At 46.0% G+C, this 26,588-nt stretch overlaps 1 protein-coding gene across 5 annotated transcripts in view; it reads left to right on the top strand.

The window, feature by feature from the left end:
* The window catches only part of CHST8 (carbohydrate sulfotransferase 8), a 308,323-nt gene that overhangs the window by 14,233 nt on the left and 267,502 nt on the right, over window positions 1–26,588 (top strand). The window lies entirely within an intron of this gene.

Genomic DNA, 26,588 nt, shown 5'->3' with positions numbered 1-26,588 from the left:
AAGGAAATGCCTGAGAAACATCTCTTAAGTTCAGGTAGCCTTTAAGTTACGGCCAGTCATTTTGTGACCATTTGGAGTTCTAATGGACCTCCCTGGGGCTACAAATGACCTGAATCCACAACTTCTGATGTCCCTCCCATACTTTCCTGATCACAGTTTGGCTGCTTGGCAACTGACCTGCTTTATGGCCGTTTACAGCATCCCATGGTCGCATCACTGCGATTTATGGTGTTTGCTGGAAACTGATCTTTATTTCTGTTTTGAGGACAATGGATTCACTGAACAACCACAGTATTCATTTTACAGCAGCTGCCTTCACTTAACTTAGGTCATTACATGGGCAGTGGTGGGATTCAAATTTTATTGGTTCTGTGGGCGTGGCTTGGTGGGCGTGGCAGGGGAAGGATTCTGCAAAATCCCCATTCCCTCCCAATCAACTGGGACTCGGGAGGCAGAGAATAGATAGGGGCAAGGCCAGCCAGAGGTGGCATTTGCTGGTTCTCTGAACTACTCAAAATTTCCGCTACCGGTTCTCCAGAACTGGCCAGAACCTGCTGAATGTTGAAGGTGAATGCTGAAGTCACCTCTGAACATGGGGTATGGTGACCCCTCCCCCTTAATGAGCGCATGACTTAACAATACTATTTCCAGGCTCAATTGTAAGTTGTAATTGAGCCTGGAAATACTATTGTAACTCATGCCATTCAGAAACCAGAAATAAACACCATAAAAGAACACCATAAATTGCCGTGATGTGACCATGAGATACTGTAAAAGGCCATAAAGCAGGTCAGTTGCCAAGCAGCCAAAATGTTCCTGTGGCTCAGGAGAAGTGGAGACTGTGGTCACCTTGCTCCTTCGATGTTCCTTTTACAGAGAGATTCGGAGGAAAAAACATCCAAGGATGGCGAGGTCATTCCAACCCTGCTTATCTCCAGTGGCTGCTTAAGGACGAAGAGTCCATCACTATAGCGCAGGTGGCTAAATTCCGCGCAGCAGCCCTGGGGATGCGTTGGAAACGTGTCAAACCCACCGTTGCATTTTTCTACAACAAATGTGGCAAACCTGTTGCACTGCTTTTTCCTTTCCCTTTTAGTATTAAACTGACTACAGGCCACTCAGTGTATATGGATTGTAATTTTAGTATACTTATACCAACTGTAATTGACAGACTGGATTTTATCATAGATTTTAGCTGTTACTTATTATTTGATACTAGGATGTTTTCATTTGTCCTGGTCGCTGGTCTAAGGCTGTAATAAACTGAATTGATAGATTGAATTGTACGTCGGGGATTGCCTTTATAGAAGGGCAAAGGTAATACAAGTTCTCCTCCTGGGTTGTGTGAAATTGAGAGGTGGTTTCCCCCCTGCATTTTGTCTGATTTGGCTGCTGGCAGGGTGGGTGTTAAGCAGCCCATGAGGGTAGATTTCAGAAATTAGTCATGGCCAAAGCGGAGGTTTTCACACCTCCTGCTAAACTTGGCAGTGAGGCATGAAACACCACTGCTTGATTAGTGCAGTTCTAATTGAGTGAAATAACGAACATGTGAAAATTAGTCATCTCCTGGTAGTTGGTGCATCTCCTTATCTTCAGATGAATAGGGCTTGTGCCAGGGAAGATTTTTCGCCCATATAAAGCTTTGGTTGAAACAAAGCACATTATATTGCAGTCTCCATGATGTTGAGACTCAGGAAAGAATGCAGAGAAGAGCAATCAGGATGATGAGGGGACTGGAAACTAAAACTTACAATGAACGATTGCAGGAACTGGGCATGGCTTGTCTAGGGAAGAGAAGGACCAGGGGAGACAGGATAGCAGTCTTCCAATATTTGAGGGGCTGCCACAGAGAGGAGGGGCTCAGCATGTTTTCCAAAGCAATAGAAATGAGAAAATTTCTGACAGTGAAAAAAATCAACCAATGGAACAGAAGTTGCCTTCAGAAGTTGTGGGAGCTTCATCACAGGAGGCTTTCCAGGAGAGATTGGACTTCCATTGTCAGAAATGGTGTAGGGTCTCCTGCTTCGGCAGGGGATTGGACTAGATGACCTACAAGGTCCCTTCCAACTCTGTTAATCTGTTATCCAGTTGGAGAGTTGGCCCATGCTGGCTCAAGACTTCTATCAGTTGAAGTCCTCAAGTCACAAAAGGGCCATCATTCCCCACCTCTGATATAGAGCATTAAAACAGGAGAGAGTTGGAGTGTTGGTATCAGAAATTCTTCCTCATTTTCCAATAACAGCAAAAGGGACCTGGAGGGGGAAGGGTGGATGGTTGATCTTGCTTCACCTTCTCTTCCTCTTCTTGGTCCTCCTAGTTGCTACTTAGGATGGCCAAACAGAATAAGAAGCCTGCCTAGCTGCAGTGGCCTAAAGGTGGAGTTCTTGTCTCACAATCAGGAGGTTGTGAGTTCAATCCTAGGTAGAGGCAGATGTAGGGTCTCCTGTTTGGGCAGGGGGTTGGACTAGATGACCTGCAAGGTCCCTTCCAACTCTGTTAATCTGTTAGATCAGAGAGAGGGCAGAATCATCTCCCTGGGACGAGGGGTTGGGGCAATCCTAGACCTGGATGTAGTTGGGTACCTTTTTTGTCCACCATTTTGAATGCTGGTATTTTCTGAGATGGGAGCTTTCACTATCATCCTTGCTTGGGGGACTCTTTCTCCCACTGCAGGAAGTCATGACAAACAGACAAGAGCCACCGATAGTGGGGAAAGGATTAATAATTGAGACCAACCCAATAGTTGGGGCGGCTGGTTCTTCATTGCTTTGTTATTCTTGGCTATCAATATCCCATAATAAGGATTTCACATCTACCATTTCTCATCCAAGATGGCATTTTTAATGGGTTACTACTATGTACACATTTAGAGAAAAATTATTTTGTGGAAGGAGATATAAAATAATAATATAAAATAGGTGTTTAATTTTGATTGAAAGTAGCCGTGTTTTTAGATCCTGCTTTGACTTGTCTGTTGGGTCTGTTGGGCTCTTCATTTCTTCTTTCTGCCACATTTTGCAAGGAATTAATTTATGTCTGTGTGAGGAGGCTCCAAGAAATATTGACTGGAAGGTTTTTGTTATTTCTTTTTTTTAAAAAATTAATTCCCTGGATTCATCTGAAAACCTAGCATATTAAACAAACCTTCCTTTGCCGTTTTTTAGATCAGTGGAAATTTGACATCCCAAATGACTGCTTTATGCCAGCTTTGCATCAAAATGATATTGAACAGACACATTTTTGACAGTGTTTATAGCTGGAGGAGCCATTAAGTATACCAAATGGATAACGGAGATGCACCTTTCAAAGTTCTTGGAATGACTCTGCAAAAGGTGTTTTTTTTTTAATTTGTTAGATGCAGCTGATCTTTGGAATTTCTGTACAAACCTGACTTAATCCTCACTGCTAAAGGTCTCGTGCAAAGGCTGCCTTTCTCACTTCTGTGAGTGGTCTTCTAGGCAATTCTTCTATTTCTGATGTTTTATTTTGAAAGCTTTATTCAGAAATTCGCTGCCTTGTAAAATGGTTACAAATTTCTCCACCTTTTGATTTTTTTTTTAAAAAAATGATATTATTCTTGTTTATCCAAAGATTTAAAGGCAAATAAAATACTTTTGGTAGATTTAACTTCATGTGCCAAAATGCAGAAGGCTGAACAAGCTTGGATATTTTTTTGCAAGCAGGCAAAAGAGAAAGAGAATTGTACTCAGTGCTGTTAGTCTAGGACAGGAATGTCAAACTTGATTTCATTGAGGGCCGCATCAGGGTTGTGTTTGACCTCGGGTGGGCAAGGGCAGGCTGGGTGTGGCCAGCTTGATGTCACTTGTGTTGGGGGCGCTGGTGGTGGCCCAAGCACTCTGCCAGCGAAAACAGGCTCTCGAGCTCCGTTTTCGGCTGCAATGGGTTTCTGCAACCCTCTGGCAGGGAAGACAGCTTGGGAGGGCCTTCCCGAGCTCAGTTTCTGCTGGCAGAGTCACCACATGCTGGATTCGGCCCGCGGGCCTTGAGTTTGACACCCCTGGTTTAGGAAGACTGATGTTAAAATGCAACACAAGAAAGGGCTGATTTTCTTCAAAAAGACTGCACTGCGTTGCATCTTGCGGATTGCTTGAAGAGAAGGTGGCAGAGTTTCAGCAAACAATCATGTGTATAAATGCTGCAGTTGTTGCTGTTAACCTACAGGTAGGACGCGGTGGCTCAGCAGCTAAGACGCTGAGCTTGTCTATCAGAATGTCGGTAGTTCAGCGGTTCGAATCCCTAGCGCTGTATAATGGAGTGAGCTCCCGTTACTTCTCCCAACTTCTGCCAACCTAGCAGTTTGAAAGCATGTAAAAATGCAAGTAGAACAATAGGAACCACCTTTGGTGTGAAGGTAACAGCATTCTGTGCGCCTTTGGCCACATGACCATAGAGATGTCTTCGGACAGCGCTGGCTCTTTGGCTTAGAAACGGAGATGAGCACCACCCCCTAGAGTCAGGAATGACTAGCACATATGTGCGAGGGGAACCTTTACCTTTACCTAATCCTTGTCCAGCAACCATTCATTGGGCGACTGCTTGAAGTTAGTCCTGAAAGAGGTGGCTTAGGACTGTTCCTTTCAGTTGCACCGATCCCAGTGTCTCCGTGGTCCCCATGATTGTGATCTGGGTGTTTGGCAACTGGCTGTCCATTATGAGGATCAGCATATCCCATGGTCTAGCAGTCAACACTTGCAACCTTCACTGCTGGCTTCCAACCAGCAAAGTCAGTGGGGAAGCCTCCAGGTTGCAAATGGCAGTTCGCAAACTGGCAATCATGTGACCCTGCAATGCTGCAGCCACGGGGATTCGCCGAGTGACAGCAGCTGGGACCCACAGAACTCCTGTTGTAAGTCAGTGAGGTTGCGTGACGTCACTCTTTACGGCTGTGTCCCTTAGCAACGGAGTTGCTGCTCTGAACTACCACCGTTAAGCAAGATAGATTTGTTAATTAGTGAATAGGTTCCTTAATGATTCCTTTTACAGGATAACATAATCTTGTAATTTTTATAAGCCTCTTTCTAGCTCCTTACGTGGGAAAACCACGTCAAGCTTACAAAACACAATTGAATATATGCTGAGTCAGTGAGACTTGTATCCGAGAACGGGATCATCCTAGTAAGTATCCAAAGAGGGCGTTTAAAAAAGAAAGTTTTATTTTTTTTTCTTTCATATACATTCACAAATATACCTTCTTGTAAATACTATTAGCATTTATCTATTGATAACTAGCATTTATCACAACCTGCTTAAGAATATAAAAAACACAACTGGGATCACTTTCCTGCCACCCCATCCATCCATTACAACCCTATTCCTCCTTTCTTCCCAACTTCCCTTCTCTACCTTCTTCTTTCCTCCTCTCCTTCCTCTTTTCTTCTTCCCCTCCCTTTCCCCCACTTCTCCTCTCTTCTTCTCCTTCTCTTAACTTCTCACTCCTACTCTTAACGTCTCCTCCTTTCCTTCCTCTCCTTTACCCTTTCTTCTTTCCCCTCCTCTTCCTCCCTCCTTCAAAGAGATCATTGTTATTGTCATAGATGCACAGTTGCTTCCACACATGCCACATTGCATTTAATTAATCAATTTTATTTTAAAATATATAGCTGCCCAATTTTTTTAACTAGCTCTTGGCAGCTCTCAATCAAGAATTAAAAGACATATAAAATCATCTGAATAACTACAGAACTCAACCTGTTAAAATACAACCATTAAAAACAACAAAACCCTAGCTCCAATTTGTGCTAACATGCCATCATCTAATCTCCCCATGCTTGGGAGGGGGGAAGTCATATTGGAAGGCCAGGAATGCAGAAGAATGACCAAATTCACGGGGCAGAGAGTTCCACAAGGCAGAGGCTGCCGGGGAAAATAAAGGATTCGTAGCGCCCATCCATTGGCAATATTTAGGAGATGGGACTAGGAGCATGCCTACCCTGTCTGACCTGGGAAAGATAGTCCCTTGGATAGCCCTGTGTACCTGGAGAGACACAATAAGTCAGTGAAGCTTGCATAACACAGGTATTACAGGGTATTACCCATAGGCCCCTGTTGTGGCCCAGCAGCGGCTGGCTGAGCTGTTGGTAGACTCTGACAGTGATGACCATTATGGGACTGCTCTGGAGGATGAGGAAGACTCTGGAGGGTGTTTGGAGTCAGAGCAAGGACTAGAGAGGCCTGTTGGCCACCAGATGGCATCTGAGTCAGGGAGCAGTGAGGAGCAACAGAGGGAGGTTGTCCCTGATATGCGTGTGCGTAGACCTGAGAGGAGAAGGGAGCAGCTGTGGAGAAGACATCATAGAAGGAAATAGGGACATCTGGCTACTGTTGTGGCCTCTCCCAAAGAGTTTATAGGTGGAGCGACGGGAGGGGAATCTTTGCAGGAAACAACAGTCCATTTTACTAGCCATTGAGAAAGCATTCCGTAATCTTGGCTTCTTGAAGATAAGCGTTCTAGGCTCCTAGTCAAGGGGTAGTTTTATCTCTGTAATTAGTCATGGCAGACAGCCAAGCCTGTGTCTGCATATTCATTAGGATTACGGGATTGAACAGGCCCCCATTACTGGGTGTGCTGCTGCATTCTGAACCAGTTGGATTTTCCAGGTGATCTTCAGGTGTAGCCCTATGTAGAGTGCATTGCAGTAATCCAGACCCCTCCTTCAGTATGGGGCCAGGCAGATTTGCTGACAAACAGTCCCTCTCATTCATTTTATGAAAAAGCCGGCCGGTGCAGAAGTGATTGTAAAAATTCCCATCTCGAGAGCAATAGATGATAGAGAAATGAAGATAGCTCATTATCTCCCGAGTGGTGAGCAGAGACTGAAGCCTGGAAAAACTTCCCAGCCGAAAGAACTTCCCTTTTTACAGCAGGTGGAAGGTGGAGCCTTGGCCAGAGGCTGGTTTCAAACAAGCAAGGCGAAATTAAGCAAAGCTCAGCCCATTTTTCAGCAACTTGGCCCTTTCAGGTTGGAAGGAATATTTGTCTCTGGTCCAGTAAAAGGTCAGATTTAAACCTTTTGGGTAACTCGCTGCAATTTAACTTCTAGTTTTCCAACTCTTTATGGCATCATTTTTAAAATGTAGTTTTCATGTTTTTGCGTGATGCATTGGCTCTCTCGTGAACCCCTTTGGACAGAATACGATCCATTTCAGATGTTAAGAAAAAGATTTGCAATATTCCCGCAAATACTTTTCAAAAGATGAGCGCCTTCTTCCCACAAAGAGCCACCTGGGAAGAGCTGCCTTTTATTGGAATTCTCTGGGTGACGTGCCCTCCCATGTTGCAAACAGAAAATTGGTGCTGGCCACGTCTTTGTGTGGATGCCTGAATATTCATAGGAAACGATCTCCGGAATGGGTTGCCTTGCGTTGTGTATGTTAAATGGCATTTGATTGATTTCACAAACAACATCTTTGCTATAAGATGGATTTTGGAATTCAGCCCTGTGGAATTCCTTTATTAGTTCTCACCCAATTCTCCCTCCGCCTCTCATTTACTCACAAAAAGAGGAGGGAATAAGGAGCCATGGACTAGTACATCAGAGGCATACAATGACTCCACTTTGCTTAGCATACAAAGCTTGGCTGAAGCAGGACTGAGTGCTGGTAAAGGACGACCAGAGGATGCTTTTAGATCTGACTGTTAATAGAAGAAGGATCAGAGAGAAGCCATCCCTGCTTCTCCCCCAAAGAGCTTTGCGTAGAGTGGGTGGAAAAAAAGAGGCCCAAGAATTTGAACGTTGATTGCAAGTATAAAATATCATTTGCATTTGATACAGGGGTGAAATCCAGCAGGTTCTGGAGAACTGGTAGCGGAAATTTTGAGTAGTTTGGAGAACCGGTAAATACCACCTCTGGCTGGCCCGAGAGTGGGGTGGGAATTGGGATTTTGCAATATCCTTCCTCTGCCACGCCCACCAAGCCATACCCACAGAACCCGTAGTAAAAAAAAATTGAATTTCACCACTGATTTGATACCTAGTAGTCTCTGGAATTCTTTCATAATGGCTTTGTAGATTTTCTATAATAATTAGAAGGTTCTTGTGTCCACATGTGCCCAGTCTGGAGCCATTATAAATTGGCTTTCAGGGTAGTAGAGGAATCTTGAATAGGACTTTGCACATTGCTAGAAGTAGAATACTTCATTAAGCCTTAATAAGGTTTATCTTTTTGGACATAGCATGCTGTATGAACACAGTAATTGTGTTTTGTTAACCCGAATCTAGGCCCAATTATGTTTTGTGAAGCCAGCTGTTGCATTTCAGCACTGGGCAGGAAAGGAGAGCCCAGATTCCCAGACTCTGAATGCTGGAATCCTTGGAGGGAAACACATAGGCCGCCTGTGCTCAGAGCCTCCGGAATGCTTCAGGTTTAGGCTGCCAAAACTGAATGGCAGACGTCCCAAACTCAGCATCTTGTCTTTAAAGCAAAAGAATGCAGTGGGAAGCCTTCAGTAGCAGGTTTCAGGTTTATTGGACTTATATTGGACAAAATATATTTATTTAAATTAAAGCCTTGGCAAATCTCCCCCAACTGAAACGAGGCCAAAATGTTTACTGCCATCCCATTCGATCATATGACGCCCCTTGTAGCTCTTCGTGGTGGAGAAAGAAATGGCCAGAAAAGAGGCCACTTCCTGGTTGGAAAAAGGTGTTTTCCCCCAAGAGGCCGTAAAGTGCTCAGCTAACCAGGTAGCTGTATGGTGAACAGAAGGAAGTCCCTGGGTGCTTCTGCCTCAGGCCCTCACAAGGCTCCCTCTGTATTTATTTCCTTTGGTTGGAAACAGAATGCCATTTCTGGAGGATATGCTACTTCTCAGGAGTTATGAAATAATTAATTTAGGACAAGGCAATAACTCAGTAGAGCAGAAGGGGGGAGTGGGAAGGTAGCATGAAATGTACGCACCTTGAGGCTCACAGGGTTTGGATGTTACCACTCTTTGGGCTGGGATTTAGAAGGGTAATTATATTTTTCATTTGGTGCTGGGAAGGAAAACAAAATACTTGTTCATAACCCATTGGCTTGGATCCCCAAAAGCAAAAAAATATTGGTTCAGTTTGTCTTGAGAGGATGGCTCCTTTGAACAAAATGATGGGTTGTGGCAAAGTGGGAACCAGAACTAAGGGGCAAGCAAGAGGGAGCATAGAATAATAAGGTTGGAAGGAAGCTTGGAGGTCTTCTAATCCAACTCCTTGAATGGCAGGGGACCTACACAACTCCAGACAAATGGATGTCCAGTCTCTTCTGGAAAACATCCAGTGATGGGAGCACCCAAAACGTAAGAGTTAAGAGATTCCACAAATTAACTGTTCTCACTGTCAGGAAATTTCTCCTTACTTCTAGGTGGGATCTCTCTTTCTCAAGCTTCCATCCATAGCTTCTTGTCCTGCTCTCTGGTTCTTTGGAGAATAAATCAATTCCCTCTTCTCTGTGACAGACCCTCAAGTATTGCAAGAACCGCTCTCATGTCCCCACTGATCCTTCTCTCCCTTAGGCTAGACATACCTAGACAACTCATCATTCAATGTAGCCTCCAGTCCCCGAATCGTCTTTGTTGCTCTTTTCTGCACCCTTTCTAGGATCTCAGCATCTTTTTGTATTGTTGTGATGTGAACGTAGTATTCTAAGTGTGGTCTCACCAATATGAAGCAATACTATCTAATGGATACTGGCCAGCGTCTATAAGAAGGCATCTCCCAGAAGCCCTTCTATTGTCACATAAAGTTGTAGCATCTGGTATGGACAAGGCATATAACACCTCTTCACTCCTACATGTCCCTTTTTAGCATTTTCCATCTTCAATACTAGGATTTTATTTGCTTAGTCTAAGAAAACCAGTGTGTGTGTGTGCGCGTCTGTGTGTGAGAAAGTGATTTAAACAATCAAGCCTGGGTAAAAACTAGCTTTCCTATTATGTCCCAGTCCATATTGTGCAATCAGTGGTTTCATAAAAATAAATACACAATTGGAGCTGCACATTATACGTTCGCAGTGTTCCTTGTTTACCTTTGAAGTCCCCGGACAAGACTTAACACTCATGAGGGCTTGGCAGGGAGTCAGAAAGAGAGAAACCAAGTCCCAGGAATGGAAAGGAAGCGACGAAGCGAAGGAAAATCTGCAGGGCGGAGATAACTAATTAGTGGGCAGTCAAGGTCTCCATCGAATCAATCCTAGCTAACCCTCCCCCCTCCCCTTTTTCCACCCGGGTATTCACACACACACACACACACACACACACACACACACACACACATGTCCTGCCACTTCCTCTCTGTGGCAGCCCCTCAAATATTGGAAGACTGCTATCATGTCTCCCCTGGTCCTTCCCTTCACTAGACTAGCCATGCCCAGCACTTGCAACCAATCAAGCAGGTTCTCTATATTATGTGATGAAAGATAAAAATGAAAATCTATTCTCTTTGTATCTAATCTTGACAAAATGCCACTGAATCATGAGATGACTTAGATCAGTATTTCTCAACTTTAGCAACTTTAAACTTTAGCAACTTTAAAATGTATGGACTTCCAACTCCCAGGCTTCCCCAGCCAGCCTCCCCTCTTTCTTTGATTTCATCTCCATCCCAGTGCTGAGATTTCCTCTAATCAAAAAAACAAAAAAAACCCTCTTTTGGTCCTCTCTTTTCCATCAAGAAGAAGAGATGTGCTTCGCTGGGCAGGTTTGAAAAGGAGTTTGAAGAGACAAGATGGCAGCTTGTGATTGACGGGACATCATTGGGGATTCCCTCTTAAGCATTAAATGAGTTTAAATCTTCAAAATTAGACAAATCGTTTCTCAGGCTACCAAACCTTTGTTTATTATCCTTCAGAAATCGTAGTGATGTTGGAGGAGACAAGTGTTATTCCCAACTTCAAAAGAGGGACGGGAGTAAGAAATCCAGGGAGCTACAGATCAGTTAGTTTGACATAGCTGGGAAGATTCTGCACAGGTGTATCTCAGCCTCAGAAACTTCAACTCCCAGTTGAAGTCCGAACATCTTAAAATTCTGAACCACGTTAAAAAAATGCCTTTCTGTAAGAATTTTTGAAACAAACCATTTAAAAGGAAGCTGAAGTACAGGTAGTCCTTGATTTGCAATGGTTCTTTTAATGACCAGGGTTACAAGGCCACTGAAAAAAAGTGACTTTTGACCGTTTTTCATATTTGCAACCATGATCTCCATAGTCACGCGATCAACATTTGTGTGACTTGTTGAATTGCATGTATGTGGCAACTGACTCGTATTTATGACGGTTGCAGTGTCCCGGAGTCATGTGATCACTTTTTGTGACTTCTGACAAGCAGAATCAATGGGGAAACCAGATTCATTTAACCTCTGTGTTCTGAGCCAATGTGGCGCAGTGGTAGAGTGCAGTACTGCAGGCTACTTCTGCTGAATGCCGGCTGCCTGCAGTTTGTCATTTTGAATCTCACCAGGCTCAAGGTTGGCTCAAGGCCTTCCATCCTTCCGAGGTGGGTAAAATGAGGACCCAGATTGTTGGGGGTCATATGCTAACTCTGGAAACCGCTTAGAGAGGGTTGTAAAAACACTGCGGAGCGGTATATAAGTCTTAAGTGCTATTGTTATTGCTACTAACTTAACAACTGCAGTGGTTCACTTATCAACTGTGACAAGAAAGGTTGTAAAATGGGGCAAAACTCATTTAAATGTTAGCAACAGAAATTTTGGGCTCAATTTTGGATGGAAGGCCTTGAGTCAACCTTGAGCCTGGTGAGATTCAAAATGTCAAACTTTAGGCAAGTTGAGGATTACCTATATGGAAAAACAATACTTTATAAGTCAAATCCTCAATTTTGATAAATTACCTGAAAATAATAAAATAATATTAGAGATGAAAGGAAAGTTATTCATTTGTGAAAAATATCAACAAGTATTGGATGGGAGCTGCCTGGCTTTGTAAAAATCTATTCGAATACTATTTTGAGGTTTTATTGGATTGCGACATGGAAGTGAACCATGTAGAGGTGGTAACCAGCAGGTTCTGACCAGTTCCAGAGAACTGGTATTGGAAATTTTGAGTAGTTTGGAGAATTGGCAAATAGCACCTCTGACTGGCCCCACCCCATCTATTCTCTGCCTCCCCAGTCCCATCAGGAGGGAATGGAGATTTTGCAGTATCCTTTCCCTGATACGCCCACCAAGCCACGCCCACCAAGCCACGCCCACAGAACCTGTAGTAAAAAATTTTGAATCCCACCACTGAAGTGAACCAATGAACAACCTTGATGTTGAGGACCCTTTGATTGGATGATTTAGGCAGAAGTTGGATGCTGTCAATCAAGGTGACTGAATGGCAGCAGTGTGAGCAAACCTCTGGATATCAGCCCTGCCTTTTAGCAGCATGGCCACCGCAGGAAACAAGGAAAGAGCCCAAGATTTCCTCTCTACGGTCCCAAAAGGCAGGATGCAAAATAAAGCATTTAAGCTTCGGGGAGAGTAGACACAACTGAAGATTAGGAGATAATTCCAAATCGAGAAACAATTCAAGAATGGAACCAAAATCCCAGAGCGTTCTCTCCACAAAGGTTACGAAGGCCAAATCCAGAGTCAAAGATAGGACAGCGATAATAGACTGTTTTTGAAATTAAAAATTTCACCCTAAGTGTCAGGAGAAATGCTAGTCTCAAGCCTTGTCTGATGACCAGGTCTTTGCAATATTTCTTCTCCTCCTTTCATATCTATGCTGCAACCTCAGGTCTTGTTCTAGCCTTCTGGAGTATTTGTTCAGTGTGATAAATTCAGCAAGAATTCTCTCTGGCTTGTCCAGCCGCAGCAGCTAAATGATACAATATCCCCCATCACAAACTGAGAAAGCCTTTGCTCTCCATCCTCCTTTGTGTCTAATGTTGTGGTAATAAAATAACGAAGCATGATGGTTAAGTGACAAAAAACTATCATCTCACTTTTGAGTTATGGAGTGCTTCCGTAAAATAGCATTTAAATTATATCAAGCTGAAGCATTTCTTACTGAGATTGCCACAATGGAGTTGTAATTGCAACCTCCCTTCAAGCAGCTGAGGTGAAATTTGCCAGACATGAATCAACAGGATTGAAAAAAGAAAAAGCAAAAAGGATAAATATACCATTTTGTCTCATCTTCCTTATTTGTAAGTCTTCTGGACAACTGGAATTGAGCTGATCCCCATTTTTATTGTGGGTGAAATTCAATTTTTTACTACCGGTTCTGTGGGCGTGGCTTGGTGGGCGTGGCTTGGTGGGCGTGGCAGGGGAAGGATACTGCAAAATCCCCATTCCCTCCCCACTCTGGGGCCAGCCAGAGGTGGCATTTGCCAGTTCTCTGAACTACTCAAAATTTCCGCTACCGGTTCTCCAGAACCTGTCAGAACCTGCTGGATTTCACCCCTGATTCAACGGTAATGCCAAGCAAGCTCTTTGTGCAGCAGACTTCCCTCCTTCCGTGTCTTGCAAATACAGATTAGACCTGGCAACAAGGTGGATATCCTGGGAACTGGAATCCAAAGGCAATTTTAAAAAATTGCTAAGCCCCTTCCCCAAATAGTTTACACTTGTTTTGTTGAAAGGAAAAGCAACTGCCTTCGTTCACAAGGAGTTTCTCTCTATATAGATCCTTCCCCCCTCTTTATATATTTCTCTTCCTTTCCCCCCTCCCCTTTTTTCCCTCTGCACTTCTTTTTGTATTTTTCGTAGCTTGTCTTTTTTGTATTCCTATTTTTAAACTTCAATAAAAGTTATTACCCCAAAAAACGGAACTGTAATCCAAAGGCCTCTAGAACAGTGATGGCTAACCTTTTTGTCCTTGCGTGCTGAAATCATGTGCGCAGGCAACAATGTGCATGTGTGTGCTGACATCCATAATGCAATGCGCCCCGTCCCCTGTGCACGTGACACCACCACCACCACCCCGCGGCCCCTCCACGCAAGCACACAATATCTTCCCGTGCCCCGTTTTGGGCCTAGCGGGCTTCCCTGGAGCCTCCTGACACCAAAAATGGGGCATGGGGGTGTCCCCTTCGCATGTGCGTGTGACCCCCCATGCATGCAACCCCCCGAATATGCGTGCACATCTCCCACCTTCACGGCAGAGACCTGAAAATCAGATGGCTGGTGGGAGGCGTGCGTGCTTGCGCAGTGGAGCTGGGCTGGGGTGACAGCTGGCATATGCCCACAGAGAGTTTGCCATCATGGCTCTAGAAGGTACCAGATTGGAAAAGTCTCGTCCGTAACCCGTTACTAGATCCCTGAGTGAGAGAGAGCCCAATTTTCTCAGCTCGGAAGCCAAACCTTGCTAGGGATTTGATGTGAGAAAGCAGAGGATGGAAAATGTTGGAGGAAACTGGCCTCTTGCGCCCTGCATTGTGTAACAATTTAATGAAAGAGGATTCACCTCCAGAAGGTATTTTATAGGAAAGGGGAGTTTCTGAGATTTTCTTTTGAATGAATGTGCTCCTTCGCCCCCTCCTAACTGAAGAAGTTCAAGGGACCCTCTCTGAGGGAGATTATATATAGAGAGAGAGACAGACCACTGGAGAAAATATTGCACAAAGAAAGACTGGCCATGTGCATTACTTACCCCTCCCTCCCTCTGTTATATATCTCTATCTCTTATCTCATCTGTCTCTCTCTCTCTCTCTCTCTCATCTGTGTGTGTGTGTGTGTGTGTGTCTATCTCTTTCTCTCATCTCTCATCGAAAGAGAGACAGACAGACGAACAGAGAGACAGAATAACAGAGCGAGTGTCAGACTTGGAACAGAGAGTCAGAGAGACAGAGACAGAAAGAGAGGGAGGGAGGGAGAAGTAATGGACACACCCAGCCTTTCCTTGTGCAATAATCTTGTGCAATCATCTCTCCAATGGTCTCAAGCCCCCAAGGTTAGTAGTGGATTCTTTCCAGAAGGTGTTTCAGTCCTCCTCTGACTGCCAGAGAGAGAACAAAATAGTTAAAAGATTCTTCCAACTCTTGTAACTGTTGGGAAAGACAATTCACCCAACTGACCAAACAGCTTTATGTGTCGCTCCATTGAGACTGTGGAAGACAAGGACGGAAAAAGCCAGATCAATCTGAGAAATGAGAGTTAAAAGAAAAAGGGGAGGGGGTTTCCAGCCTGACTCTACCAATCCAACTTCTCTTTTCCAAGCTCCACCCCTTTCAAGGGCTCAGGGCCTGCCATTGAAGATGCTCAGGAATTGAATTCTCCAACAAAAGCTGGAGATAGAATGAGAACTGGGTTTGGATCAGTGGTGGGATTCAGCCAGTTCGTACCTATTCGTGAGAACCGGTTGTTAACTTTCTAAGCAGTTGGGAGAACCGGTTGTTGGAAGAAATCTCCTTTTGTTTTTTCCCACTTTACAGGGCTAATCCTGTAAGGAAGGCAGGAAGGAAACATTCTGGTGTGGTTTCTAGCCTCATCTTTATTGCCCTGCTTACAGAAACTGCCTCTTCCATTAGCCCTTATTACGTTGTAACAGCTAAAGTGAAGCGCCCATCAACCTGAGTGACATTAAGTTGGCCACGCCCACACGGTCACATGACTACTGAGCCACGCCTACCCAACTGGTCATTAGGGCAGAGAACTGGTTGTTAAATTATTTGAATCCCATCACTGGTTTTGATGGCTGTGGTGATAGAGCTTCTGCAAACTCCTGCGACCACATTTGGTTTGGGCAAAGCACTAAAAGCCTTTTAAGATCTTCTGCCAAATAGGTAAGTAGAGAAAACTGGAGGAGCAAATTCTCTGAATTTTTCAGGGCAGGGAATGAAGGAGAAGGGGGAAAAAACCCTAAACCACTTCTGTCACCTTGCACGGATAAAGCAATCAGAAAAACCTCGCCCAAATAAATGCCAAATGAAGCAGAAGAGGAAAAAAAACACCTTTTGCGGAATAAAAAAAACTTTGGGAAGGATGAAGGTTTGGCACTGAGCGATTCCATTTCCAGAACACTCTCCTGAACTCACTTCTGGGGTGTTCTGGGGCTTCGCATATTGTGGGAAGAAGGGCAGCTTGGGTGCTGTTTGACCCAGGCCATCATATTAAGCCATCATTTGGTTCATATATTGTGCGAACACAGCGTTTGTCTGTTGTCTTATTCGTTACCCGCCTCCATATTCCTCTGAGGTTCTTGGGAGAAATTTACAGTCAGAGATGCCTATGGCAACATGATTCTTATTAAAAGATCATGCTATCACACCAACACAACATGTTCTTAATGCTGCAGCAGAAGGAGACCCGTCTGCTGTTGAGAAGGAAAGGAAAAGATTTTCTGCAGGACACAAAAAAGCTCTTGCCCCCAATTGTATCTGGGTCTCCTTCCAGGAAAGGATTTGGGTGGGTACCAGCCATGGCTGACTTCAGCTTCACTCTGGGAAGGTCTGCATAGCTAGCAATGGGATCTCCTGAGTTATGCCGGACACGAGGCCAGCTGGGTCTCCTGTAGAGTGCTGGCAAATGGCTCTTCACCATTGCCAAGCCTGGCAGGGTGCCCCTGAGCTTCCGGTGCAGCTGCGGGCAGGCAGGCAGGTCGTGCCTGGGAACTGGCTGGCTTCCACCCCCTTTCTAAAGCCAGCAGAGGCTCTTGCGTGGATGCTGGTTTGTTTTGGGGGCATGGGGGGAGGTGAAGGCGACGGGTTGGCACCCAAATAGATTCTGGAATCCAAGTTCCTTAAGCCATTTACCATTGTAGGAAGAAGGCAGATGGCCCCTGGGCAAGGAGAAGAATGTGCCTTTGGTTTTCCTCGCTGGTGCAAAGCCCATATTTTATGGAGATGTTCTTGGGCCATGATTTCTATCTACCTTGAGATCAGGTGTGGGTTTCAGCTGGCGTTAATGCTGGTTTGCTTGTAGCTTCGTGCTTTGCGTGTGCACTGGATGCGTACTACACGCATGCACAGTCCAATGGAAATTGTTTTGAGCTTGCGCAGAACTAAAAAACAAGGATGGCGATGGCGGTGACCAGGGAACTGGTTCTGGGGTGTGGCCAGCCTGGGTTGCTGCCGGTTCTGCAACCCAGGCTGGCATACCACTACTGGTTCAGCCAAACTGGGCCGAACCAGACCAAACTGGTAGGAAACCACCTCTGCTTGAGATGCTCCTTTTCTGCTGGGTGGATCGTCTTCCTAGAAAACCTCACTTAACTCATCAGTGTGTTACTGATTACCTTGCTTTCCAGAGCAGGCTTAACTTGGCTAGTTAAACAATTAGCTGCATTTGCAGGAGAGATTAAGCTTGCATTTTTTTACGTGCTTTTGAACTGCTAGGCTGGCAGAAGCTAGGACAAGTCACGGGAGCTCACTCCGTTACGTGGCGCTAGGGATTCGAACTGCCAAACTGCCGACCTTTCTGATCGACGAGCTCAGCGTCTTAGCCACTGAGCCACTGCGTCCCTCTTACCCACTGCGGTACCAATCCCCTAAGTTGCTTGCTCATTGGTTGCGTCCCTTGCAGCCAGTAACCTTGGAGGCTCGTGTGCTGCAAAGAGAGAAGGCCACCCTTCTTTACCCTCTTCTGAGAGACCCATATGCAGCACGCCGGGCTTCTAGCCATCCTGTAACAGTAATTATGCTAAGCAAACAGACACTCATCTCATTTCAAAGCAAGCCTCTGCCAGGATTCTTAGCTTCTGTTTCCAGCAAATGGAAAAGCGAAAACATTTGTGGTTGATTCATGGAGGCTGACACTATAAATTGTAGGTGGTGAAAAGAAAAAAAAAGAAAGGGAAAGGAATCCAACCTTGGCAAGCAAATTGGATCGACTTTATGATCCCACTTTAATGCTCCTGTTAACACTGGATTGATTATTGATTAAGGAGCCCCTTCTGCACTGATTCCAGTTTTCCACAGCACACAATTCCAGCCATTTTAGGGGAACAAAACCCTGAACACAAAATCTTTTCAAGATCGTTATTCTAATATCTTTTTTCTGCAGGGTGGATGGCGCTTAGAGATCACGTGCGTGGGTCTTTTGTGGGGAGCATCACTGTGGTATAGTCCAGGGATGGGTTCTGGCCGGCAGTACTGTCAGTTTGCTCGTGTGAAAGCTTCAATGCAATTAAAATTGTTTTGCACATGCGCAGAACTGAAAAACAAGATGGCGCCACCAATGACGCTGACCGAGAAACCAATTTGGGGCATGGCAGGCCTGGATTGCTACTGGTTCCAGCAACCCAGGTTGCCAAACCACTACTGGTTCGGCTGAACCAGTCCAAACTGATAAGAACCCACCACTGGTGTAGTGGTTAGAGCAAGGCAGCTTATTTGGGTAGATACGGTAAGTCCATTTTGGATGCTTCAGAACAAATTGCAGACTTTACTATAAAACTCTTGTGGGGGAAATTATTTATTGGACTAGCTTTTATGCCACTCCAGTTGTTGACAGATTCAGAGCAGCTCACAGTCCTACCATTTGTAAAGAGGAAGAGCAGATAACAAATGCTTCCTGCATAATTTTAACACCACAATAATGGAATTTTCCCATGCCAAAGAACTATAAAAATCCATGCAGTCATGTACTCCGACGCAGGAGGAATCTCTCTCAACTCATCTCCCTCCCAAAGCTTTCTGAAACAGTAAAACCTTTATTGCTTTCCTAAATCCCAATAAAGTTCGGGCAAATTGAATATCCGGGAGTAGCAGAGAAGGGGGCCTTGCTTGCAAATCTACAAATTTTGGATGCAACTTTTTTTTTTTGTCTTAAAACATGAATAGAAAACAAATCACTCTTGTTCCATCCTTAATCATTCTAAAGCTCCCCCAGAGCCAAAATCAAGCTGTAGAAATCAGCTGTTTTGCTACTGAATTTCAGAAGCACAATTTGAGATGTTTATACTGGGGAGTGGAAAGGGGCGCGATTTTGAACAGCGACCCGCAAACAATGGCATCTGGGAGGCATCCCGGTTTGAGTTCCACGTCTTAAAAATCTACCGAAATTGCCTCTCTCTGATGCAATCTTATTGAACGGATGAGCCTGGCTTTCTCTCTCATTAGCTGGGGAGGGGCATCTGGGCCCTTCCATGGAGAAAGGGATGACCCATCCCTGCTCAGGGAGGAATGCAGATGGAAGCTTCCAGAAAGCATTTATTTGAACATGACCAGCAAAGGGGAGGAGAGGACGCCCATCTCCTCAGGCCAAAGACCTGAAATGAATTTGAGATTTTTTTTCCACCCACCCAAAGTCAGCGATGGCTATGGGCCAAAACCCACGTCTGTGCCCCATCCCCCCCGTGCATGCATGTGCAACCCCCCTGCATGCCCCCTGCCCCCTGCATGCACATATGGTCCCCTTGCATGTGCCCCCCACTCCCTGCACATGCACCCAGCCACAAGTGCACTGTGCATGCACAGCAGAGACCCAAACTCCAGCTGGCTGCAGGGGTGTGTGCACACATGCACTGTGGGGGTGAACTGGGGCCACAGAGAGGGCTCTGCGTGCCACCTGTGGCAGACGTGCCATAGGTTTGCTACCACAGCCCCAAGTAATATGGTTAGATTCCTCCTCGGTGGGGTAAGCTGTAATGCCATGGCCTTTGCCCAAGAGCAGGGGTATCCAAACTTGGCAACTTTAAGACTTGTGGACTTCAACTCCCAGAATTCCCCAGCTGGGGAATTCTGGGAGTTGAAGTCCACAAGTCTTAAAGTTGCCAAGTTTGGACACCCCTGCCCAAGAGGAAACTGAGCTAGCCTTTGCTTTCGACTCTTCTCATCTCTTGAGTTTTGCTGGTGCCATTTCCGTCCTCCTCTGGCTGCACTGCTGCTTTGGAAGGCTGTTCCTTCCTCCCCCGCCCAGTTTGAAGGCATGCTCAAATTTTCCACTTTTGGTGGCTGGGCATAAATTAAGGGATAACTTCTCAAATTGTTCCTCCAGACGATTCTGCACTCCTTTCTTTCCCTGCGTGTTTTTCCCCCAATTGAAATCATTAAATGTGCGGTAGGAATGAGGGCTCCTTGGCCGTTATCACACAGTGTAAATTGGCAGCTGAGCAGGCTCCACAGGAGCTCCCTCCCCCCTCCCCCTCCCCCAAAGTTTAAAGGTCGGCAAGAATATTTTTCCTATCATCCGACAGGCACAGGAGGTCTATGGCGACTCATTTGCGGCCAGGTAATTCACCAGGAAATCTATAAATCAAGCTAAGGGGAATATTGGATCATGCTCGCATCTGAACCCATCTGATTCGGTTCACAACAGAAATCAATAGGAGACTGGCGGCCCGGAATTGCCGCTGATTTATGCCCTTGTATCCCAGGGAAGGAACATTTGCAGGTGTCAAGTCTTGGCTGCTCAAGAGGAGCCCGAAGGCACCAAAAGCTCCTAGGAGAGAAGTGGCCCAGGGGAGCTGCCAGCAGCTGCTCCCTGATCATACCTTGTAGAACGGCATGGAATGGAATAGTTGGAAGGGACCTTGGAGGTCTTCTATTCCAACCCGCTGCTCAAACAGGAGATTCTATATCATTTCACACAGGTGGCTGTCCATTCTCTTCTTAAACTCCTCCAGTAATGGAGCACCCACAATTTCCGAAGGGAAGCAGTTTCACTGGTTAATTGTCCTCCCTGTTAGGAAGTTTCTCCCTAGTTCCAGGTTGCTTCTCTTCTTGATTAGAAGAAACTGTTTCTTGTCTTGCCTTCTGTTGCTTTGGAAAATAAGTTGTAGGGACTCAGCACCTCTGATCAGCCATCTCGCCTCCCGTAACGTGCAAATATTTTCCCTTTGACTTTGTTCATGTCTTTTAAAATCTTATAGCCAGGGTCTCCAATCTTGTGCTGTGTGTGTGTGTGTGTTATGACAGGCCATGCACACCTCACACAATGCCTCCAACATCCTTCTTATGGGGACACACTGTGGGAGGCATTGTGTGGGGTGTGCAGGGTCTGTCATTAAAACACCCCTTTCCCAGAAAGTACCCGGACTGCGAGTTATTTTCTAAGTCTGAAGGCCTTCTTGTTATTTCAGGGGTTCCATGTTGGAGACTCCAACTTTCTTGGGTGGCCTGGGCACTTCTGTGAAAGGAGACAGGGAAGAATTGGCACTGATTGACTTGCTGGGTGGGTAAGAGGGCAAGCTAATTTTGTGGCACGCTCTGAGTATTCAGCTGGAGGTCTGGCTGTGTCCTTTAGCTAGTGAGAATAAATGGGGGAGATGAAAGAGAGGAAGAAGACAACAACGTTGTGTTTGTTAGTGACATGTCATAGAGCAACCATTCATAATTGTGTTGAAGTGATTTGTCATTTCTTCTCTCTCTCTAATGTTGGGTCAGACTTGATGGGAAGTGAGATTCTGGTGGATCAGAATTACTCACACCAAGTTCATTTTTTAAAAGCATTGCAGGAGGCAAGGAGTCCAGTGTGAAGTTTCCAAAAGATGACCTAATTAATTTATGAGCCTCGAGACAAAAGTTCAAAAGAAATCCAGTCATTTATTAGGATCAACATTTTGGCATGTTCTTCTGCAGAAAATGATTTCTGGTTAATGGTTTCTGCACTTTACCCCTGTGTCTCCCCTCCCCTCAGTCTGTGTCACAAATCATATCCACCAATGAGGTGCTGCTGCAGGCTGTGAATTTTGCACCCCACACACCGGCTGTAAAAATATGAGATCTGACTCTGGTCGAAGGTATGCATGGAATTCTCCTCCCTTTTCTATGTCAACTTGATAATAGTCATGGAAACGCTTTACAAGTTGACATCCAGGTTGTAGCTATAGGACCAAAGATGGTATTTTCTTTCTGTACTTATTTTGCTATTGTGAATCCCCCAGCCTTGGGCTCTTTTTTGCTTATGGATAAAACCTACGGATAATGCATATTCTGTTTTACCTCTGCACTTGGCTGACGTGCTAGGTATTCTTTCGGTCCACAGCAAAAGACTCATCTTCCCATCAATACCTGCATTTTAGTTCCCTCGTTTCGGGTTTAAAATAGGGCATCCAGAAGATAACAGGCGGTGTGAGTGTCTGATTTTCACATCTCTTCTTGGCTTTAACACAAACACACAAGGGCACACACAGAGACCACAAACCAAATTAACCTCTTTCTTCCTGTCTAATTACAATTCACAAGACTTTGGAGTTGATCCTTCTAGATGCGGAGCGCGCAATATAAATACAATTGCATAAATGGGCTTTTCATTCAAAGGGGGCTGTTATTAGTTTCCCTAATCCCCCGCACCTGAAAAAAGTACCAAACTTAATCCTGCCCCTTGTCATTTCAGATACTGAAGCTTTTGATCTGCTTTAGAACATTGGGGATTTATTCAAGAGCTTTTTGACACACGCCTCACACCTCCCAATTTAGTAAAAAATCTCTAGCTAGCCCTCAGTTCAGCCTCTTGGGAGATAGTTGGAAAGCGCCAAATGAATTCTGGTCCTCCTCAGGAGAAAGAGCCAAGAGGAGATGGGGGGACAGCAGGAAAGTCTGTCTGGGAGGGGTCTGCGTGGAGGACAGAAGGGTCACCTGGAAGGAGAGATTTAACTACAAGGACAAGAGGAGATAAGAGGATAGGAAAGCACCTTGATGCAGGGACCTCCCTTCTTCCAGGTTGCAAAAGTCTGGGGATATCAGAGAAACAGTTTTCCAAAGTTGTTGAAGGCATGGAGAAAATAATTATATACAACAAAGGGAGGTGGGCGAAAGGAGAGGGAAAGAAAGAAAGGAAAAAGGAGAGGAAGGTAAGGGAGGGGTAGTAAGAGTAGGAGAGAGGGTAGGAAGGAGAAGAAGAGAGGAGGAGTGGGGGAGAGGGAGGGGAAGAAGAAAAGAGGAAGGAGAGGAGGAAAGAAGAAGGTAGAGAAGGGAGGTTGGGAGGACGGAAGAAGAAGTTGTAAAATAAGATGGATGTACGATTACATTTTGAATGTTTTTAATGAATCGCGGTAAATGTTAAAGGATAACATATAAATATTAATATTACATATGAGAATGTATATTTGGGAATGTATATATGTGAAAGAAAAATAAAACTTTAAAAAAGAAGAAGAGAGAATGGCCTTGAAGCACAGGAGGAGGATCCATTACCAATAATCAGACAATGATGGCTTGAGCCCATTCCAAGCAGCATCTCAGAACAGCCCCTCCCCAATCCACATGAAGGTAAAGGCACGTTCAGACTTTCTGAGGCAATAGCAGCTTTTCTAATAAAAGTAGCTTTCAGTCTTTACGGCATTGGCCCAGGTAATCCTCAACTTACCACCATTTGTTTACTGATGTTTGACATTATAATGACGCTGAAAAAAGTGACCAGTTTTCACACTTAGGACGGTTGCAGCATCCATGCCATGATCACATGAACAAAAGTTGGGCGCTTGGCAATTGGCAGGTATTTATGATGGTTGTACGCCCCTGAAGTCATGTGATCGCCACTTGCAATCTTCCTAATGACAAGCAAAATCAAGAGAGGAAACCAGAGTCGCTTAATGACTTTACAACTTCAATGATTTACTTGATAGTTGTGGCAAAAGTGTCGTAAAATGGGGCTTGACTCACTTAACAAGGACCTTACTTAGGAGCAGAAAGTTTGGGTTTAATTGTGCTTGCAAGTCACGAGCGACATGTATTTGTTTCTAAAATTCAGACTTGAGAGAAGGACGTGAGCAAGGAATTGTGATTGTCCCTGCAGTTCCGTGTTGTAAAAGAGGGATTATAAGCAAAGCGTGACATAAGCAGGAGGTCTGCGGTTGTCCCAAAGATGCTTTTTTTCAAGAGGCTTTCTGTTTTTCTTGGAAGATGTTTCACTTCTCATCCAAGAAAGCTTGTTCAGCTCTGAGTGTCAGCCTCTGCTTCGCTATTTGCTTTTGGCTGCCATAGAAACGGGGATGGGGGACATGGTATTTGGGCTGGGATAATTGGTAAAGGAGTGTTGTGGCCCAGCAGCAGCCGGCTGAGCTGTTGGTGGACTCTGACAGCTCAGACCATTATGGGACTGCTCTGGAGGATGAGGGAGGCCACACCCTGGACCTACTCACGAGGGAGGCCACACCCTGGACCTTGTTTTTGTCTCTGGCCAGTGGACTAGTGATCTGGGAATAGGGGATCTAGACACTATTCCCCTGTCATGGTCGGATCACTCACTTCTCCGGCTGGACTTCCCTGGTGCTACCCCCCGCCGCGAGGAGGCGGAACTGGAAGGTATTAGATGGTTCCGCCCCAAGCGCCTGATGGAACCGGATAGGTTCCAGACGGAACTTGGGCCACCTCCTGTGGACCTGACCCGCCCCCGAGTAGAGGACCTGGTAGTCGCATGGAATAGTGCGGCTACCGGGGCCCTAGACCGGGTGGCGCCTTTGCGGCCTCTCCTGCGGCGAAGAACCACCCTGGCACCTTGGTTCACCGAGGAGCTAAGGGTGATGAAACGCCACAAGAGACGCCTAGAGAGTCGTTGGAGATCCTCCCGCTCCGAATTTGACCGAGCACAGGCACGAGCCTATTTGAAGACGTACCTTGTGGCATTAAGAGCGGCCAAACGTCAACATTGCGCCGCTCTTATTGCGTCTGCAGATAACCGCCCTGCCGCCCTGTTTCGGGTGACCCGTTCCCTCTTGTTTGAGAGACCACGGGAAGCCCCTCTACAGGGCAGAGCAGAGGAGTTTGGGAATTATCTACAGGACAAAGTCGCTCAAATCCGGATGGGATGGACCCCTTTCAGTGGTTCAGTAGAGACGCCCGTTGCGAGTCTTGAGGGACCGCTTTGGGAGGAGTTTGACTCGGTTGCCATCGAAGATTTGGACAGGTTGCGTGGACGTCTGCGACCCACCACATGTTTATTGGACCCGTGTCCCTCCTGGCTTGTACTGGCATCCTGGGAGGTTACGCGCGACTGGCTCCTGGGCCTGGTGAACGCCTCGTTGGGTGAGGGGTCTCTACCGGCCGCCTTGAAAGAGGCGGTGGTGAGGCCCCTGCTCAAGAAGCCTTCCCTGGACCCAACGGACCTAGTCAATTATCGTCCAGTCTCCAACCTTCCTTTTTTAGCGAAGGTTGTAGAGAGTGTGGTAGCACAGCAGTTCCCACGTCACCTGGAGGAAAATGATTATCTAGACCCGCGCCAGTCCGGCTTCCGACCCGGGCACAGCACGGAGACGGCCTTGGTCGCATTGGTCGATGATCTCTGGAGGGCCAGAGATAGGGGTTGTTCCTCTATCCTGGTCCTATTAGATCTCTCGGCGGCGTTAGATACCATCGACCATGGTATCCTGTTGCACCGGCTAGAGGGGCTGGGAGTCAGAGGCACCGTTTTACGGTGGTTTGGCTCCTACCTCTCTGGTCGGACGCAACGTGTGTTGACAGGGGAGCAGAGTTCGACCCGGAGGCCACTCACATGTGGAGTGCCACAGGGATCGGTGCTCTCGCCTCTCCTGTTCAACACATATATGAAACCGCTGGGCGAGATCATCCGTGGTTTCGGAGTGGGATATCATCTGTATGCTGATGATACTCAGCTATACATTTCCACTCCGAACCACCCCAATGAGGCCGTCGAAATGATGTCCCGGTGTCTGGAGGCCGTACGGGTCTGGATGGATGGCAACCGACTAAAACTCAACCCTTCCAAGACGGAGTGGCTGTGGCTTCCGGCCTCCCGGTTCAACCAGGTGCTTCCATCTCTGGCCATCGGGGGCGTTCAACTAGCCCCCATGGAACAGGTGCGCAATTTGGGCGTCCTCCTGGATACCCGGCTGTCCATGGATAACCATGTAACAGCCGTGGCAAGGGGGGCGTTCCATCAGGTCCGCCTGATGCGCCAATTGCGCCCCTTATTGGACCGGGATGCCCTACGCACAGTCACTCATGCGCTAGTGACGTCTCGCCTGGATTACTGCAATGCTCTCTACATGGGGCTTCCCTTGAGATGCACTCGGAGACTACAGTTGGTCCAGAACGCGGCCGCGCGGGTGATTATGGGGAGGACTAGATACTCCCCTGTAACACCTCTCCTGCGCGAGCTGCACTGGCTGCCTGTGGTCTACCGAGTGCGTTTCAAGGTTTTGATTATGATCTTTAAAGCGCTCCATGGCACAGGGCCTAGTTATATGCAGGATCGCATCCTGCCCCACACATCCCTACGACCAATTCGCTCACACAGAGAGGGACTTCTCCTGGTGCCGTCCGCCAAACAGTGCCGGGGGGCGACACCCAGGAGCAGAGCCTTCTCTGTGATGGGCCCAGCCCTATGGAATGACCTCCCCCGTGACATCAGGATTACTTCCGATCTCCGCTCCTTCCGTGTACAGCTGAAGACCCACCTCTTTCAATTATCCGGCCTGGCTCAATCGCAATCGTAATTTTCCCATTCCTCCAAACTGTTTTTTAAATTGTTCTTAAATATTAATTTTATTGGGTTTTTACAATTGGGGTATTTTAAAGCAGATTTTTAACTGTCTATAGATGTAATTTGTTTCCTCCTCCGTGTATGTATGTGTGTTGTGTATGTATGTACGTTGGGTGTTGTTATATATTTTTTATGTTATATGCTCCATTGTACGCCGCCCCGAGTCCTACTTGGAAAGGGAGCGGCTAATAAATCCAAATTTATTATTATTATTATTATGAGGAAGACTCTGGAGGGAGTTTGGATTCAGAGCAGGGACTAGAGAGGCCT

The sequence above is a fragment of the Natrix helvetica genome (assembly GCF_964273705.1).
Source record: "Natrix helvetica genome assembly, chromosome: 10".
In the NCBI taxonomy this organism is placed as follows: domain Eukaryota; kingdom Metazoa; phylum Chordata; class Lepidosauria; order Squamata; family Natricidae; genus Natrix; species Natrix helvetica.
The sequence above is the reverse complement of the archived record's forward strand: the minus strand, read 5'-3'. Positions and strand labels throughout refer to the sequence as shown.